Consider the following 20,306-nt stretch of genomic DNA (forward strand, 5'->3'; position numbering starts at 1 on the left):
GGTTTTCACCCAGGATATTTTAGCCAATATGCTTAATGATACTTATTCACTGGCTACAGGCTTACCTTTCTCTCCTCTACACACTGCAGGGAATCTTCATCACAAGGATTTTACAAATACTACTCTGAGCTCTGACTACTTGCATTTCTTCTTTTCACTATTTTGGTGACTCTTCTATCAATTAATTCTTCATTTTTCTGAGAAATCCCTTTGCTTTTTCTTTTTTTTTAAATAAGAATCTATGATATACGGAATTCAAACGTATTGCACTTCTTTATTAACTAGAGTCCTGTCAAACCCACAGAAAACCAAAACGTAATTAAATTTCACAATACCTTAAAAGAAGCAGCAAACAAAAGAAATTGAAATTCTCCATTTCACTTCTAGCTGTGTATCAGCGGGTGCATTAAGGGTTAGTAAAGGCAGTTTTGCTTTTAAAGGCAGGTGTTGGACAAAGAACTTCCTACAGACAAAGGACCACAAAACCAGAACCACCATCAGTTTAAAATAATTCAATTAAGCGGAAGTCACCCTATAAATAAACATATTGAACTGCCCATGGAATACCAGAGTAATGATTAATAGAGTGTTTCCATATCAAAATTAACCTGGTTTTTAACATCTGCGTTATTATAGTGTGGGCATGTCCTTGGCTGACCATGTTCGTTTTTGCTTTACAAACACATATTAAAAGTGTACTCCATTATGCAAACTTTTATGCATGTGCATAATCTTTGCAGTAATGTAATTTATTTAGGGGAAACCATAACAAACTTATGCCCTCTTTATAGTCCGCTGATTTAAAAAATATGTATCCCCATCTCTACCTTGAACGTGTTCATTTACTGGGATATAAATTTTGTTTTGCTGTTATGGGTTTCACAGGACCCCCTGGAGACAAAGTATAGTTCCATGACCCTCTAAAACTTAATTTTTTTCTTTTAATGCATTTCCTTTGTTGTTGTTGTTGTTTTAGGGAAATAAATGCAGCTCGTCCTCGCGTCTTTAACGCGTCCACACTGTTATCCCAGGACAACCCTGACATCTCTTTTCTGTCTCTCGCTCCAGCCAGCACAATCGCCTCTGCCTTCTTTGCCGGCCTTCAATAAGGACAGTATGTGTTGTGTAGCAGCTGCAAAAGACTTCACAAATGCTGGCTGACGAGAAGTGACAGCCCTGTATATCTCTCACTGGCATTGACAGCTGACAGATGGATACCACTCACACACAGAAAAAAAGCCCCCAGGACGATTCGCCAACATTACTCTCTGTTCATAGGGCCACATTTGATTGAGCGCTGCTCAGAATAATAAACCCTTGCTGATCCGCCACCGAGCCCTTCTCGCTCACACAATGCCCTGGGTTTTTTGTTGTGTTTTTTTTCTTTCTCTAAAACATGAACAAACATATACATCGAAGCTCTGTTTTGTGGATTATTTTCTTTCAATTTTGGTTTTGAAAAGGGATAAAGAAAAAAAGGAGGAGAGAGGGAAAGAAAAAGCAGAAGAGCCCCCAACAGTTGTGATTTTCAGACAGAGGGAGCGATCCATGTATAATGGCACAGAACCCTGCCTGGGCTTTGGTCCTTAGTAATTCCTTCATCTCTCCAATCTGTTTGTTATTATCCTTTGGATTGTTTTCATTTCCTTCCATAAATCAGCCCATCTTTAAAAGCATCACTGCTTGGTTGGTTGAGAGACAGTGACATAAAACTGGACAGGAGAGAGGCGTGTGGATACAAAGGGGGGGGAGGGAGGAGGAGGAGGGAGGGAAGGATAAACAGAAAAAGGTGTCCCTCTGCCCGTCGTGTGTATGGATGGTAACGGCAGAGGAAGAACGGAAGTGAGAATGGGAAAAACTTCCAACCTTTCTTCGTGGGTTTGAAGATAATTTCTGTAGCTTTTGCCATGGCTCTTGTGTTGCCTTAAACTACCCGATTAAGTGCACCAGGACCTGGGTGTGCCCTGGAGCAGGCCCTGTGAAGGCACCCCTTCCGACTGACGAAATAGAGTGGGAACAGAAGATGCATTCTCCACAAGGGGAGAATCTGAAAACCGACAGCCCCAAGATAAGAAAAGGGAAGACCCACATCAACACAGCCTGCAAAGGCAGTTTGTAGTCTGCAGATGAGCTCTTAGCATGCAGTAGGGAATAGATAGGGCTGATTTGCATTTGGATTCTTTGGTAAGTTAAATTGGAGCATTTTAGGGTGTTCAGGTCATTTGATGCTTCTGTCCAACAGCACTGTAAACGCCCATGGTGGATCGTGAGGCCGCACACCACCGCGGTTTCCCCGCATCCTCTTCTGACCCGGTCCCTGGTTAAGCTGTCCCCATCTTATAGCTCACGGTGTCCCCTCCTCCAGTTGCCATCTCAGTACTACAAATTTTGGCAACGTAGAGGTTCTGAGAGCGAGGTAGTTGGGTGCTGAAGTCTTCCTACTCTGATGGTTCCCATGGTTGCCATAGAAACCACAGGCTGGGCTCCCACAAGGCATTCCATCTCATCCTGGTACCTGGGGATGTGGCCCATGTATTTATATAGAGAGTCATTTCCATGCTCTACTACATGGGGAGGGAAGAGGGGTCAGTTCCCCTGGCCTGGGGGTTTTCAGCCGCCAGCCCACTCCGGATCTGCTGACCACGGAGGGTCACTACTTAGATGAAGGAGACATAGCAGGTTAGGGTTTTTTAAGCAACCCTAATGTGGGGAGAAAATCCTGTTGGTTTCATACAGCCTGGAGGGAAAACTGTTCTCCTGAAATAATCTCCCTTCTATGCAAGACAAGTCCCAATTTCCACTAAACAGTAAGAGTCTGTGTGTGTGTGTGTGAGGGGGTTCTGTGAACCAGGAGGGGGACACACGTGGAGGAGAGAAGTACAGCCAGGAGTCTGCATTTCTGCTTCTTGTTCTCAGAAAGAAGAAAGCGCCTCAGTCGCCAGTAATGATCAGGGTGGCCATATTTGCAAATATGAATAAAGGAACAATATTTTCAATCTTGAAAATCAGTTCAGTGCCCTCTGTGCCTAAGTGAGCTGTCCTGAAGTAACAAGTCTAGGTTTGCAAAGGGTCCCCCAGTGATGCCACTCGCTTTCACAGCACAGTGTTCTGTTTCCCTGTTGTTATTATGGGGTCTGGTGTCACTGCACAAAGTAACTCAGAGTGTGCTTTCAGCACCCATGTCTCTTAGCAGCCAAGGGTTCCTTCCCGCAGTGCCCGTTCTTCCAGAATGGCCTCTCGATGAAGGATCGGTAAGCGTTTTACAAAATCTCCACTAATGAAGTTTTGCGTGTCCCACAAGGCAAACAGCGCGCATGACGTCTGCTGTGCGCTGTGCTCTTCAAAGCAGCAGACACAACGTTAACTTATGCAAATCACCTAATTTGTCTCTCGTAACTTCATAAAAACTTCCCAGAATGGAAATTTCCCAAGTGGATCTTGGCGAGAGGAAGTTTCTAGCAAGAGTAAGCAAGGAATAAGAGAAAGAAAGAAAAAAAGGATCACTTTCACTTTATGGTTTCTGTTTCTTTCAATTAAATAAAAGCAGCGAAGTGTGCAAAACTGGATTTTTGCCATATTACTCAACCTGAGGGGAGCGTGATGTAAAGTTGCAAAAACTGTGAAGGGTGTACCATTTAGGAATTAGCAATGTTTTCCCTCCATAGAATGTGTTTCCTTGGATATAATCTTTTCTTGAGTCAATATACCCAATCTGCTTACACGATATTTGAACTCTGTAGGTGTGGACCCCAGCTTTGGATGGGGGTGTGTGGTGGGTTCCGTCTGAGTCTTGGCCTGAGCCTGGTCCATTCTGTTCCTGCTGCCCACGCCAGTGGGGTCACCCATTGTTCAGAATCCCCCAAACACGATGCAAGCAGAAGGGTCCACGTCTAAAATAATGGGAGCCGATATCCATGGAGCGCTCCCCGCGCCCCAGGCCTGTTGCAAGTGCCTTGGTGCGTTTGCATTTGGGCAGCCCATCAGCCCTGCGAGCCGGGCACTACCGCTGTCCCCAGTTTGCAAACAAAGGAACTAAGACACAGTTTCTCCAGGTCACACAGTAGGTCCTGGAGCTGGTAGCTCCCCAAGCAAGCAGCTCTTCATCGCCATCCCGTACTGACTCTGTTCCACAAGATTTTCCCATGCGACACGGATTTGAAACGTTATTAATTGTGTTGATAATTAATCATTACATTTGATGTAATTTGTATTAATTAATAATTAATGTTCTAAGTCCTTCCTCCCTCCAATAATTATAAGACCAAATGAAAGTAGGCTAAAAATTGAAAGAAAAGATAATAGGGAGAGTCCCAGGAAAATTGAGGGAGGGAAGGGTGGATGGGGCGGAGGGAGAGCCGGGAGGGCTGACAAGGGGGCGGAGGGGAATGAAGGAAGGAGAACACCTGTTTTCTCACCTTAGTGACCTGGAGAGAGAACCAGGATGGAGGAGGTGGGGGACCCAGGGACGGGACACGTGACTGCACCCCGGACTCCGCTGAGAGCACGGCTCAGGTCCCCATCCCTCCGGGAGATGAGCAGCTGCGTCACCCTGCCGGGACCCCAACCTCAGGCCCAGCGCCGGGCTTGTCTTGTCTTCCATGATGTGAAAACACCCCCAGCTCTGCCCGCTCGTTAGAACTGCGGAAGTGCTGAATAGCGAGGTCTAGTTGGAATTGATCTTGGGATAAACGCAGTCTAACAAGCTTGAGAAAATGTTGCACAGCTCACAGGAGGGCTCCCCATCTTCCCGGGGCTGGGGGACCTTCCTCCTGGGCAGGAGCAGTGCCCCGCAAGGCCTCCTTGGTGTCTTCCCCCCCACCCCGCCCCGCTCAGCTGCTGTCTCACAGGCCCAGCCTCGCAGTGAAGGGCCGGGCCCAGTCCTGGGAGGAGTGAGAGTCATGAAACATCCTCTCAAGAGCCAGTCAAGCTTAGGAGCGAAATTCCTCTGGGGACCCTAATGAGATGACTCATTACACGCTTTGCGAGGAATGCCCGGCTGCCTTACCACGTTTGCGCGCTCGGCTTCTCGGGCCTCTGTGCTCCTGGGTGCAAGACTGGGGTGGCGTGGGGCGGTGATATTGGCCTCCATTCATCATGCGCTGCTCCCCCAATTCACCACGGGTGAATCATAGCCAAAGTGAAGAATCACAGAATTATAAGGGTTACAGACCCATTTTACAGTTGGGAATAATAAAGCTCAGAGACTAAGAGCCTCCACCCTCACTTTCCCAAATTCCAGTACTCCCCTTCGTTCCTGACCACAGTTCAAATGCAGTCATGACAGCTTTCTGGGCGCCTGAGATAACTGTATCCCCAGTCTCCTGGCTGCCTCTTCCCGGGAAGGCCCAGCAGTCAGTCCACTGGGGTGTGGACCTGCTGGTCACACAGCAACCTCCTCCTGTGCTGGACCGCAAGCTCCTGCGATCACGTTGGGTACCAGAGCAGAGGTGTTATCACAGGCCTGGGGATGCTGAAACGGATGGGACCGTGAACTACCTGCTGCTCCTGGGAAGCGCCCCGTTCCTGATCCGATCACTTCCCCTGGGGGGCGACCCACCCCAGAGTCTCCGGAATCCAAGGTGCTCCTGGGCGAGGGCTCTGGGTTTCTTTGCCACTACAGTTTGAGGCTTTTAATTTTAATTGATGAAGAACAAGGGCTTGGTAAAATGAGGCTACAACTTATATACAAATAGGCATGTTTATACATTTCAAACCCTACCGAGTGGGGGATTGTGACACAAAGCTGACGCTTCATTTGTGCAAATTTGCTTTCTGTTTGTCATGGATTCTTAGATACAAAGCAGATTCCAACAAAAGAGAAGACTTTGAGGAGGAGAACAGAGCAGGAAGTGAGTTCCACTCCCTACCATCATCCTTGTTACCGTGGACAGAACTGCACCAAAAGCAGGAAACAGCGTCAGACACCTCCGTCATTTCCAACTATCCTCCCATTTCTTTGCTAGTTTCAATTCATAGGTTAGAAGGCAGGAGAATTTCGTCAAAAGGATGTCAAGAAATTTTCAGGGAATAATTCTGTGTTCAGCAGTCCCTTTGAATGGAACTTAATATTATTCATTACAGAGCAGAGATAATCTTGTGAGCCTCACCTCACATGTTTATTGTAAGGATTAAGTGAACTAAAATCAGGTTCTCTGTGCAAAAGTTCTCTGTAAATGGTAAAGCGCTATGCAGGTGTTCCTATATATGATATTCAAGTAAATAAGAAGGGATTGTTTTTTAAAGAAAGAAACCGATTCTTTTCTACTAGCACCCTATAGGCCAAAAGATTGTAGATAATCATGGATTAATTGTAAGCATAAAGGAGACTGAAAAAAATAAAAAAGAAACAACCGTATCAGAGCTATGGCTTCAGGGCAAACTCCGGTGCATGAACGCTGAAATGTTTTCTGTTGTCAGAGATCCTTTTCTGGCACCTGAAATTATTCCTTTTATGTCTGATACTGAAGAACGAAGCAGCAGTGCTCCCTGGAGATGAGCGATGGGTGCCATGGTCTCATAACATATTGGCAGCCGATGCGGCGCCCCTGTACACCTGTCACTCAAGGGCGCAACGGGCAGATGAGGCTGGCAAGCTCCGGTGCAGACGCGGGGGCCCTCCCTGCCCCGCCACACCCGGCGCCCTGCGCGCACAGAGATGCGCTCCGGCCGCCCTCCCGCCCACCGCCTGGCACGGCTGTGGAGGCCACACGTGCTGCTCACGGGTCTGCGTGTCAATACTGGGAGCTTGTGCTGGCAGGTCTGCGGGGCGGCCCGGGAGCAGACGTGTGGCCCGGACAGGCAACTCTGCTGCCCTCGGGTTCCCAGACACCTCCAGCTCCCGTCCCAGTCATTTCCTTCCAGCCCGAGTCAACTATATTCTCTCAGGCACAAGAGGAGGGGTGGATTTCTAAACTGGGGGAACATTTTCCTAGTTTTTTGCTTAGACAGTAAAGGCCTCAGCACGTGGTTACTTAAAAGCCATCAAAGAGATCGAGAAAAGCCACGAAGCCTTCTTGTTATTCCAAAAACAAGTTACATTATGGATTCAGTGATGAACTTCTGAGAAGGCTTGGGAATGTCACCCTTTTTCTGAACTCTGGTTCCAGAGCAGAGATGCAGGAGTGGGCAGGTGGGTGATGTTCCCCAGGTGAAGTGGATCTGGCCCCATGCCATGCCTCAGTGTACTCTAGGGTCCACAGAGTCTGAAAATGAACTTGTGTCTCTCTTACTATTGTTGTTATCATTAAGATATCCAAAATAATCCGATTTTTCAACCTAAAATCAGTTCACAATGAATTTTCCCGTGGGTTCACTCCACCAAAATTCTTCCCAAATCCCTACTTAAAATGTAGGTTTTGATCTTATTTAAAAGGCCAAAATGACTTCAAATTTCTTCTTCCATTTTTTTCTCCATCCAGGCCCCAGGGAACCGAGGGTTAGGTTATCTGTTTGCTTGGTGAGAAAATCCAGAAAGACAGAATCTGAAGGCTTATATTTACCTTTTGTAACCAAAGTTAAGAGGTCTGTAAACTATCTTCCTGAAGGCTTGAATTTAAGTACCCCGTTTTTTTCCTATGCACCACACTCAAAATATACTAAAAGTATAGCTAATTAGAATTCACAAAGAATAATTTTCATTGTACCATGAACACTATACACAAAAATGTAGGTTGTATGAGTGTGTGTGTGTGTGTGTGTGTGTTTTGTGTGTGTGTGTGTGGATGCTTCAACTGGCATGCTGGTAAAAAGAAAAAAAAAAAAGACCCTACATAGATTGCAGCAGGGGAGAAAGCAGAGAGGGGAGAGAGAAGGAGGGAAAGATGAACTTGCCATTTCTCCAGTAATTAGCTGTACCAGGCCATGTGGGAGTTCCTAATCTCATTTAACCTTCACCATGACCTTGGGAAGTTCCGTGTCAGTATCCCTCATTTACAGATGAGGAGACTAGTCAATGGCCCAGGTCATACAGTTAGTGAATAACAGAGCTGGTTTATGAAACCAAGTCTCCTAACCCAAACTTGCAATCCATTTCATTCTATCCGATGAATACAGGCCTAGTTTACTTGGGGGAAATGAACTTTGAAAAGCACCACGCTTCCTGCTCACGTAGGACTGTAGTAAATAACGATAACCCAAATAATGGTCCCATTTCCTTCCTTCGTCTCCGGGCCACGTTCTTTCATCCTGGGAAAGAAGAGGTCCCATTCTGAAAGTGTGTGAATCACATGGTATCGACCCTGGGGTGCTGTCATGGATCTTGTCACCTTGATTCTTTCAGCCTGGTTCCACTGGAGAAATTCTCAGTCCCTCATCCCTCAGCCCAATCCACCCCTGAAGAACCGAGGTTCAGGAATCAAGGGACTGAGTAACGGGGCAAAGATGCTGGGTCCAGACCAGACCCAGGTGACGCCACCTGCCCCCTCCTGTGGCTCCGTAGCTGTGGCTGAGTGGGGGTGTGGCAGAGGAGGGGCTTAAGAAGGTAAGTGATCCAACCTGTCACACCCTTGATAAGAGGCAACAGCTGCAGACCTAGTCTCCATCGCTTAGCTTCTCATTTGTTCTTTCTACATGTGCAGCCCATGGTGAATATAGATATGAATTTGCTCCAAGCAGATGTGGGCATTTGCCCTGTGATCTGAGGGGTTACTCATAGTTTTCCACCCGGCAGATTAAAAAAAAAAACAAAAGACTAAGACAAGAGTAGCCGGTGCCCCTGGCAATTCTGTCCAGTTGTCAGACATCACGGTGATTCTCTGCCTTCCCGGTGGAAGCAGCGGGCGCCCGAAGGCTGGGCTTGCATGTATAATGATGGAGCTGGGTTTGCAGATACTGACGTTGGGAAGGCTGACGGGACGGAGAGTTCCCAGTCACTGCAAGATGCAAATTGAGGCCAGGATAGAATTCAGGGTCTCAGTGATAGAAGAACGTGAAAGATTTTATGGAGCAAACCATCGAGTTTAATTCCCAGGCTGATCTCAAAATAGCATTTTTTTTTAATGTGGGAAATATCAGAATGAGTTCAAATCCCTTCATCTCAAATTCATAGATGCATCACATTATTGAATCATTTGTCCATTTTTATAAGCTGATTTACGGGACCCGTAATGTGATTCATCACACCATCTTGTAAATAAATGCGACACTTCATTAAACAAGGTAATCAAATTTAAGCAGTTCTGCTTTTGTGTTAACCACCGAGACCTTTACGTTTGTTTCCATTGCTCTGGAGACCCTCCTACCATAATGAATGCAGATTCTAGGAAAAACGCATCGGGTATTTCCTTAGGGGTGGGAGAGAGTGCTTTTGCAAACAACCAATAATGACATTAATAACAACCAGCAATTTGCTGTAATGAAGCATTTTAATATCTGGATTTTTTTTTTTGAAGGGGAGGAGGACACATCGCTTATGTTCATTAGAATTGGAATGTTGGAACATCTTGGAGTATCTGTTATCGGGCTAAAAGAACACTTTCAAAGAGTGCATTTCAGGAGGAAATTTTTCATGCTATTTTTGTATTTGCCATCTGGAATGACACTGCAAGCTGGCCAACACAAGAATAATGTGAGGTATTTCCATCACAGAGAGTTCGTTACGGATCCATCTGGGAGTGTGAGAGCGTCTGAACACCAGTCGGATAACTGTAATTACCCCAACTTTGACCTTCTTGGATGGTTCAAACAGCTTCAGAGCTATTAATGCCGGTTTCCCTGTGGGAGCAGACGATGTCTGAGTGATGTGCACGAAGGCGGTACCTGCACCGTGCAAAGTGTCACCAGGAGCGAGGACATGGCGTTAGGTGACTGTGGCAGGACCGAGGCCCGGACTTCCCATGGCTCCAATTGCAGTGAAGTCGCCTGAGACCCTGAGCCTCAAAGCGGCAGGCTCACACGTGTCCCTTGGGTGCAGTGAGCTCTCGTACCTGTTGATGATCAGTTTATTTTCAACCGATTAATGTCTAGTATAGTCTCAGAAATAAACATCCAAAACGTATGGGGCGAAACATTTCACAGATCCTCCAACAGAGTCACCCCTCTATCTGGCTGAAAACGTTTTGCATTTTCCAACCATAAAAGCATTAGCCTTGTTGTGAATTTACGTTGTCAATGCTGGTGAATTAGAAAGGCGCTTCTGGGAAACAGAAAAGATCTAACTATAATGGTTCCTTCAACCACTGGCTCAAAAGTTTTAACAGAAACAGAAATTTTTGAAAAATTTGAGAGTTGATTTTTAAGACAAAATAATTTAGAAACTTTGTCATCGAGATATTAAAAATCTGAAAGAAAAAGGGGCACATTCAAGCAATGTACTCCTTTCAAACATAGCATTGTGAAATTGCCAGATACTTTAAAATAATCTTAGGTGGAATTGTTTTTAAAATATATTCTATTCATTCCTGCTTTCTTAAACAGAGTATAGAACATAGGTTCATGGCTATTGTTATCTATGTTATAAAATACAGTGATGACCTAGAAACTACATGTGTGTCTCATCATTTGCCCCTATACCAAATGACACTAGACAGCTGATATTTCTTATTTATTGGGTGTGCTTTTAAAGGTTCTTTCCCTTTCACTTCTCCCTAAGGTCAAGGTGTTTGCCCACATTCTCCTTGTCCTTAGCATTTCCTGTTCCTAATATGCTGTGGTCTGGAAACAAGAAAATCAGCATGTTAGAGGGCAGAAGCTATAATTTTATCTCTCTTTGTGTCCCCAAACAATTAGCCTAGTATCTGGCCTATAGAAGAAGAATCAGAACGTTTTTTGACAGACAGGCAAGAAATAAATAAGGAGTTTTCTTAGAAGTTAAGTGTTCACATCAGCCCACTGGATCAGGGTGCTGGTAAAATGACTCTACCATTGGGTGAGACCTCGTCCATTCCATCATGGCTCTAGGTCAATGGCTATAACTTTGGCTGGGTACACCTGGACCTTTTGGCTTTAACATTTGTTAAAGCTAAACAAGCAAAAACACATGAGTGAAAACAAGGCACAAAGATAGTGACTCTGTAAGGATAATAGAATGTCCAAGTGAGAAGACTATAAAAGACAACCAGAATGGAGAGATATCCAGTTTTACAAGAGCATAAAAATATAGCAGTGCTGTGACATATTATACCACACAACACAATGCAATAGTGTGTTATTGTGCAGGGTATTGGTATGTACCATATTACTCTCATAAGCATCTTAGCTGAGCCCACAGGGGTGCCCAGCAGGGAAACTCTTCCATCTTGGTCCTATAACATCATCCTTTCCACCAGAAGCATTTTCTTCAAGTCCCAAGTTCATGTACCCTGGGTAGGCTTTTTTCTAGTATTAATATTCTCCCTCTCTAGAATTTTTTGTACTTAAAATGATTAAAATACTGTGGCTTAAAATACAAACCCTAGAGACAGAAAATGCATTCATTCATTGAGCAGATGTTGGGTATCTCCTATGAGCCAGGCACTGTTCTAGATGCTTTGGGATTCTCCAGAGGGGGGGGGGGGGGGGAAAAACAATATGTAGGTGGAAATCACTGTCTTCATAGAATTTACATTTTCTGGGGTGGTAGAGACAATAAATAATACACCAAATAATAAGTAATAAAACACTAGTGAAAACATTATATCATATTCTAGAAGGTGGTGCACGATTTGGAAAAGAGAGCAGGGTATGAAGGGGGATCTTGAGTGTAGGGATGACGGAGCGAGTTACAATTTGGATGGGATGACCAGAGACCTGGAGGAGCTTGACGTGGGCTGTGCAGTTTCCTGGGGAAGGGCATTCCAACCAGAGCGAGCAGCCAGTGCAGGACCCTGAGGAGCTTGCTGGGTAAACTCATGAAACAGCGAGAATGGATCCAGAGGAAGGCATGAGGGCAGGAGCGGGAGGAAGTGTGGGCAGAGAGAAGAGGGTTAGGAGTCACATACACCACTGGAAGCCTTCACTTGTGCTTTGCAAGAGGATCTGGCTTCTGTGTCAAGGATACTAAGAGGCTGAGGGGAAAGAGTGATGGAAGGGGGGGCAGTGAGAGGGGGTTAGTTGCTGGTATGTATGGAACACGTACGGGACTGGGTTTCTTTGCTGATGGACTGGTTGTGAAGTGATACAGGAAAGAGTGGTCAAGACTGGCCCCACGTGTCGGTCTGACCTCGGCACCTGGAACGATGGAGAAGGGGAGGTGGTGGAGTTGAATGTGGTTTTTTGGGGCCATGGGGTGGGAGCGATCAGAAATTCCGTTTTGGATAGTCAAGTTTGAAGTGTCTTTTAGTCCTGAGAGTGGAGATTTTGAACTGGCAGTTCAGTGGAAGTCTAGTGTTCAAGAGAGAGGTCTGGGCAGGGCACATAAATTTAGGAAGTTTGGAAGATTATGTTTAAAGCTGAGAAATGGCTACTATCACCGGGGTGTGAGCTTGAGGAGGGAGGGGAATTTCCCATACACCCGCACACACCCCCCAATCCCCACCCAAGCACGACTTCCCCGTTATCAACATCTCCCACCACATTGAACCTATGTTGATATGTCATGATCACCCGACGTCCGTAGTTGACATAGGGTTCACTCTTAGTGGTGTGCGTTCTGTGGGTTGGTACAAATGTATAATGACATGTATCCAATCATGTAGTGTCATACGGAGTACTTACACTGCCCTAAAATCCTCTGTAACTTTGCCTAGTCACACCCTGCCCCTGGCAACCACTGAAGGTTTAAATGTCTCCTTAGTTTTTTCTTTTCCAGAATGTCTTATAGTTGGAATCATACATTCCGCAACCTTTTCAGATTGGCTCCTTTCACTTCCTAATTTGCATTTAAGATTCCTCCATGTCTTTTCATGGCTTGATAGCTCATTTCTTTTTATCACTGAATAATATTCCATTGTCTGGATGAATCACAGTTTATTTATCTATTCACTTACTGAAGGACATCTTGGCTGCTTCTAACTTTTGGCCCAATAGAATTTTCCTTTTGGGGAAGTACAAATGCCAGGTTTAAAGTAGAAGTGGGACTGCTGCTCAATATCCTGTAATAACCCAAATGGGAAAAGAATTTAAAAAAGAATAGTTACATGTATATGTATAACTGAATCACTTTGCTGTACACCTGAAACTAACACAACATTGTTAATCAACTATACTCCAATATAAAATAAAAATTAAAAATAAAAGAGGAGTTGTCTTTTCAGTTTCCAATGCAACCTGCTTTGTGCCATACGTAGTCTCTGAAAATCTAGATCCAAAGGAAACTGCAACTGCTGCTAACCCTGCTCCCCTGGCATCTTGTAAAACCATCACGAAAAGAAATTGACTTTTTCTTTTTCCACATAATCCTAAGGTTTTGCAGTGTGGACCACAGTTTCCAAAACATAAGAGCTCTACCAACAATATTAGTGTGACTCCATGGAATTTTTTATTGGCCTACTGATCTGATCATTACATTAATAAATTTCCAACAATTAAAGTTTCTTATATTCTTTGAATAAATCCTACTTGGTTAAGAATGCTTATTATAAAAAGATGTAAAATTTCATTTTTCAAAGCTTCATTTAGACTTCCTGAGTCTATATTTAAAAGGGAGATGATTATTTAATTCTCTCTTTTATTTTTATAGAATTTTCAACTGGTTTTGATATGTTATATGCTAAATTTAGAATATAAATTAAGTACATGGTTTGTTTAAGCTATTTTTTAGTTCACATTTAAAAAAATTAATATTTGCACTTTTTAACATTGTTAACACTTTACTGAAATGGCTTGATGTATCTTGAGTCCATTGTGTTACTTTTGAGATGTTCCATGATTTAAAATGTTTTTATTTTTATCTCATACTTGATTAGTAGTTCAATGAGTAGAGAATCCTGGCTCAGAAGTAATTTCCCCTGGTAATTTGAGGTTATTTCTCCATTTTTTTAGCCTCCCAAGTTACTATTGAATAGTCCAATATCATTCTCATTCTTAGTTCTCTGCATAAATCACATTTTGTTCTCCTTCTGCAATTGTGTGGGGATATTCTCTGTTCCCATTCTTCTGAATTTCATGACACATTGTCTTGAGGTGAGGCTGATCTCATTCACAGTGCTAGGCACTAAGTGGGCACATTCAATCTAGACACTTATGTCCTTTAATTCAAAGACATTTAAAAAATTATTTTGTGGTTTATTTCCTTTCAACTCCCATTTTGTTTCCCTGGAACTTCATTCTAGAATTGAAGATTTGCTCAGATGTCAGAGCTCTTGAACTTGTCCTCTGGTTTCCTAGTTCTCTCAGTTTTCTTGTGTGTGTGTTTGTGTTTGCTCTGCTCTTTTGAGATTTCCTCGATTTTATTTTTCCATCCACTCACTAAGTTCTTAATGACTGCTATCATATTTTTAATTTTCAATACAGATTTTCTGACCTTGGAATGTTCTGTGTTTATTGCATCCTGCTCTTGTTTCATGAAAAGAATATGTTCTTTTGTCTCCCTGAGGACATCAGTAATTTCTTTTTAAAAATTTTCTTCAATCTCAATCTCTTTTTCATCCAGTATTTTTAACCTTTTGTTCATTTTGGTCTTTGTCTTTGAACACTTTCTTCAAATTTTTGTTCCTCCTTGGCTCATATTTAAGAGGGGAGCATTATAGAAGGGAGAGGACATTTTATGACAGACCTTTTATGTAGTTGGGACCAAGTGATGTAGTGAGACTCTGATCTACACCACCAGGCCATATTTCATTTCAGAAATGTTTCACCAGCTGTGCCTTTGATAGATATCCTCTTCCATTTATTTTCTTTCATTTTTCTTCAAAAAACCCATTATTTTAGGCTGGACACCCTGTCACATCTGAAACTTTTCCATCTCTTAAAATTTTTGTTTTCTTTTTCTCTGTTTTCCCCTCTTGAACAGCTTCTCAACATTATTCTCCATATTAATAATTCAATTTTCTGGCTAGTATTAATTCTGACATTTACTGCCTACAGTGTATATTTTCTTCCTGGTGGAGACCTTTTGGTCCCTAGTAATCCTTCCATCCTTACTTATCTCCCATTTCCTCACATCCTGTTGTATTTATCTTCCAGCTTTAATACTCCACTCATATCTTAACTATACTACTGAAAAGATAGCAAAGAGTTTTCTAAAATTTAATGTTATTTCCTACTAGAAACCTATTGGTGCATTCTGCTCTTACTCTTCCCATTCAGGACACTCCATTTCTCATCTCCTGCAGATGTATTTTTAAAACTTTACCACCAAACAGAGGGGTAGTCTGTGCAGACCTGCTCTAAGTCCCATTCTTGCTCATCTGAGTGTGGACTCCTGTTCTCAGCCTGGTCAGCTAGTAGATGTGTCCAGGTGAGACCCCCAGACTCTATGCATCAACTGTGTTCTTTAATCAAATTTCCCTGGAAGGGAGCCAGTAGAAACGCTTTCCAAGACTCAGTCTATAAATTGTCTAGAAGTCCTAATTTTTGTGTCATATTTGAGTCTCCATAGGCATTTAGTGAGAATAAAGAATCAGCTGTGTTGGGAAATTTAAACAGACATCACTTTAAATGAAAAGGTAAATAAGTCCTACCTCACCTGCCCTCAATCCACTTTTCAAATTTCCAGAAATCCACTGCTTTGTGAAATAAGCCACACTCTGCAACGTTTCCCCATTTCTTAGGAAAACAACCTGCTGTTTTTATTTTCCCATCCATTAAGCAAGGGCGTGTTCATTTTCTGCACTTGGCTGTGTGTTCATTAAACCAATGACTGGCTTTGTTCCACGTCTTCCTGATGAAATGATGAGAAATGTGGTTCTGAGATGACTGAATATACACGATGCCCTGTTCCTTGGTGGCATTAATACTGCTATTATTTATTATTTACATATTTAATGACCTTATTGATATTATGCACTGTTAGTGCTACTAATTATAACACAATAAATATAATTTATAAACATAGTTTATGGGGATCTACATAATCAACCACTAGTGACAATGCCTGACACAGCTGTAAACATTTCCCCCATGTTAGCACAGACTATTCTAAGAAAGAGGGCCATTGGCTCACAGAAAACCTTTTAAATAAGTATTTTAATGCATTATAAACAGATTGCAAGTAACGCGGGTGAAGATTGCTTCAAAAAAATCCAAATGATCATTTTATGAGAATGGCACATTTCCCTGTCTCTGAAACTTCACAAAGTGTTCACAAAGATTCTCCTGTATAACATCACAGCAAGATTTATTGTGTGGAGTGTCAATTTAAGAACTGTGAGAATTCCAGGATAATATTATGGCCAAAACATAGAAGTGCCACAGGATAAAGGGAGGACATCTCTTGTCTCTGGGAAGAATGATGCTAGGTAATGAGAACATTTTTCTTGGATTCAAAGATAGAGAAAATGAGGAGTAGGTGCAGATCAGAAATGGACATAACTGAATAGGTCAGATTTCAGGTCATCTATTCAAGGGAGTCAAAAAATTTTGGATAAAACAAGCCTTGACCTGCTTCTCAACTCCTGAGTGGCAGTCACAAGGTTTTGGGTGATGCCACAGGATTTGGCAATAGAGGATAAAAATTTCCTGACTTTCTTCACCATTGAGGCTCATTGAGATTTAACATCCATATCTCATGTCAATGATATCTTACTGCTCATATGTTTAATCTGAAAAGGACAAAGTTTAACTAAACCAAATAATTTATTTCTAATAAAATTACATGCAATAGATTTCATCATGGAGAACCACACCTGGTGTTGGAATCAATCACGGCTTCATCTAATTGGACCTTATTTAAAGGTAAACCCTGCTTTTTCTCACTCGTGAAACGTGGGCATGGGGAAGCTGGCCAACAATGTCCATCCTCACTTCAATTGTTTGCTAGTTATTTCCGGGGGAGCTTGACTTCAGCTTTGCACTAACTGTGTACACGATTTAGAAGCATTCAACATGCCTTCGCCAATCTCAACTAGCTTCTTTTACAGGGTGCTTCTTTTCTGCTTTTTGATGCATCTTTTCTCAAAACATGCACACTTTCTGTCCACACCTCTTCACCCTTCAAGGTAGTTCTTTTTAATTTAAATTAATATGCTTTCTGACAGCAAGACCTATGTTCCATTTCCAGGGAAAAAAATGTCTTTTGTGGAAAAGTGTGAAATATTCCTAAGTATTTAGGAATATTTGCCAGCTAACACTGCTCTTTAACCTTAAATTTTATTCCAAATGTCTTTATGTTCTTGAACCCATCCTACACATATTCATAACAGTAATTTGGACTCTCCCCCATCCATATCCCTAACATTCTCCAATACAAAACAGGATAAATGAGATTCCCTTGATACAGATTTTCTTACCCAACCCCCCACTGGATCAGTTAAGAGTTCCAAAACTGAGATGCTTCTTGCAACCTATACATATATTTGATATAGTTATGTTCAGTTTTCCTCTTCACATTAATTCTTTTCTTATATCCACAGAAAAGCCTATATTTGATTCACAAATCTTAGAATGGAGTGAATAGGATAATTTACTTCCCAGGCTTTATTGAAACTCCTAAATTGTGAGGGGAAAAAAGTCACTTTGTTTTAGTTACTAAAAATTATTCATGAACTAGTGTAGCTACTCTGAACACATCTTATAAAAGTAGTTTCTAGCTAGAATCACTTAAAGGGAATGTGCCATTCTACAAATATGTGGGCAAACCAGAACATTAATATTCTTTGTGCTGGCAAGCATTATTTTCCATTTCTATGGAAAAGATGCCAAGGGGGGTGAGGAATAAAAATATTCCCAAGTATTAGGTTGAACCATACAAAAATGCTAATATTGGATCACATTTTTACTCACAAGAAAAAGCAATTTCATGCGACTAAGTCCAATATCGAAGCATTAATGGTGCATTCTAGACACAGTAAATTTTATTCCACACACCTAAGCAAATACAAGGTGGTGGGCGACCAGTTAAGTGTCTTAAATAGCAGATCCTTTTTACAGTTGTAGCTTTATGAGTGTCTCAAAGAGGCTATTTGTTTCTCTGAAATATCCATCCTCTCTCCCTTCCCCAGAGAAGGGAGCCTCATCCCTGGCAGTACAAGCCAGGTAAGAACTAAATAAGATGCCAACGGAAGAGTCCTAATGCTTATAACATGCAGCCATTATTCTCTGGCACCAGTTTTAAGCAGTGACCCCAAAGACATTTGGAAGTTACACCGTTGATCAGGACGTACTTTACACATCTTTACTTTAGGTCACTTCCCTCAGCTAAAAGCAGAAACGTTAGAGAGTTGTTCCAGGATCAGGAAATGGAACTAAGCAGATGTGCACAAGATAGATCACTTTTTATGTTCCCTAGAGAATTGCATGGACAATGTATTAAATCTAAATTACCTTTAAAAATGAGTATGATTAATAATAACCCGTAGTGTGAGCCAGGATTTCCACGGCAGAAGAAAATTACACAGAGTTGTTGGCATTGGGGTCGGTCTCCAGATACCCACGTGGTTAAGTTATCGGCACATTAAAGCAGGACTATTTAGAGATAGGGAGAAATAAATAAGGAATGTGGCTCTTTGTAGAACTAATTCAAGTACCTTCAACATCTTGGAAGGTGATAGACCAGCAGAGGTTGCAAATATCACATGATTGTATCTCTTGTCCTTTGTCCCTGGGAAGGGTAGTATTAGGTCAGAAGACTCTTCTCATTTCCAGGGATGCAGGCTTAGGGATGGGCACATGTGATGCACATCTGCCAACATGACAAAAATTTTAGTTTTTATTAACAGCTCCATCTCCTGTACCTTTCCTTTTCTTTACCACATCAACAGTTTCTGAAAATGTAAAATTCCAACTAAGTGATCACTTTATGGTTTCGTACACCTTTCCTCCAAAGAACCAGGGTGATTACAAAGGAGCAAATAGTACTTCTTATTTATTTCAATCACAACAAATTTCAGTAAAATGTATCTTCAGAGATAAAAAGTAAAAAATTCAAGTTTTATGTACATGAGGCCAAATATGTAAATAATTGAAAGTTAAAAATTGAGGCCTCATGTTGACATAGCCATTATCTGTAACACATTTGTACCTGTGAGAAGGAAGTTGCTAAAATAAGCATAGTGTCTTCATGGCTATTTATTATTTATATTTTTGAATATACTGCCTTTACCTTTCTAGTGTATGTCTCAGGTATAAATTTATAATTTATGACCAACTACATTTTCCATGTTAAAGGAAGAGTAACTAGAAAAATATGCTTTTGATGATGATATTGTGCTGATAACTATACTAATGATACTTCATGTTTGTATAATACTTTATGTACCTATTTTACCAATTTACTAATTTATCATTTTAAAGCACTTTTTTGTACTTATTCTCTTTTTTTCCCTTGTCATAGATAGGATTAGGATCATTCCCATTTTATAGCTAGTGAAACATAAAACCTCAAATCATATCTTGATAGAACTTGTACTTAAACTCAGATTGTCCAATTTCAAGACAAATGCATTTTTTGTGACTCCTAGAGGGAAATGGAGACTAGTTCCTCAGTACTTCCAAAGGAGAAAGAGTAATCTGGGCTCCTTAAATCATGGCACTTTAAAGGGGTTAGTAGATACGCATCTTGCATTTTGCACTGCTTTGGGCTGGTGTTTTACCAGTGGGTACTTTTCCCCCATTCAGGTTGCTAGTTCCCCCATATCAACAGCAGTGCCTGCTTTTGTCTCTCGATGATTTCATTTTCTATCTGACCAAAGGTGGTAGTAAATTGATTATTTTAGGGAATATAAGCAATATAATTGCTTATTTGGAACCCACATAGACTTTGATTGTTCACCAATATGAGAAGCAGAAAAGGTAAACTGTAATGAAATGAACAAACATTTGCTAAGCAAAAGAGTGAGTTTAGGCACAAAATAAGTGACAACGACAACTTTAAATGTCTTATTCCTTATACCCATAGGAGAGAAAATACCGAATACCACCTAGAATCAATTTTCTTAGCAGTCTATGTGCTTTCTGAAAAAGCAGGCACTCAGTAAATTGTACCCTCCACCACTTTCTTGATTAAGAAATTGCATTTATGTCCTCTGGGTATGATATGAACAAAGACACGCAGGAACATGGGAAGATGGGCACAGGGTAACACAAACGGGAGAATAAACACTGGCCGTTATGCCCCCCAAATTAACCTGGACTTAATAAAATCAGTCAGTAGTAACAAAATTCTTGAAATAATTGTAAGGATCTGTGTTACCACTTTCTGATCATTCAGTGATAGCATCTCGTGAGTCTGTGGACCAAACTCAAAGGGGGTTTGACAGAAGCATCCAAATAGGAGCACAGTGAAAAGATGTCCA

The 20,306-nt window shown here is 41.9% G+C and overlaps 1 long non-coding RNA gene across 3 annotated transcripts in view; it reads right to left on the reverse strand.

Annotated features, from left to right (window-relative positions):
* Positions 1-11,104: 11,104 nt before the first annotated feature.
* LOC309610775 overlaps positions 11,105-20,306 on the reverse strand; it is a 50,839-nt gene continuing 41,637 nt past the window's right edge. For all 3 annotated transcript variants that reach the window (XR_014234158.1, XR_014234159.1, XR_014234160.1), the window contains one exon: positions 11,105-18,694. This is a non-coding gene — a long non-coding RNA (uncharacterized lncRNA). The remainder of the gene's footprint in view (positions 18,695-20,306) is intronic.

The sequence above is a fragment of the Balaenoptera borealis genome (genome assembly GCF_965194805.1).
Source record: "Balaenoptera borealis genome assembly, chromosome: 14".
Lineage (NCBI taxonomy): Eukaryota > Metazoa > Chordata > Mammalia > Artiodactyla > Balaenopteridae > Balaenoptera > Balaenoptera borealis.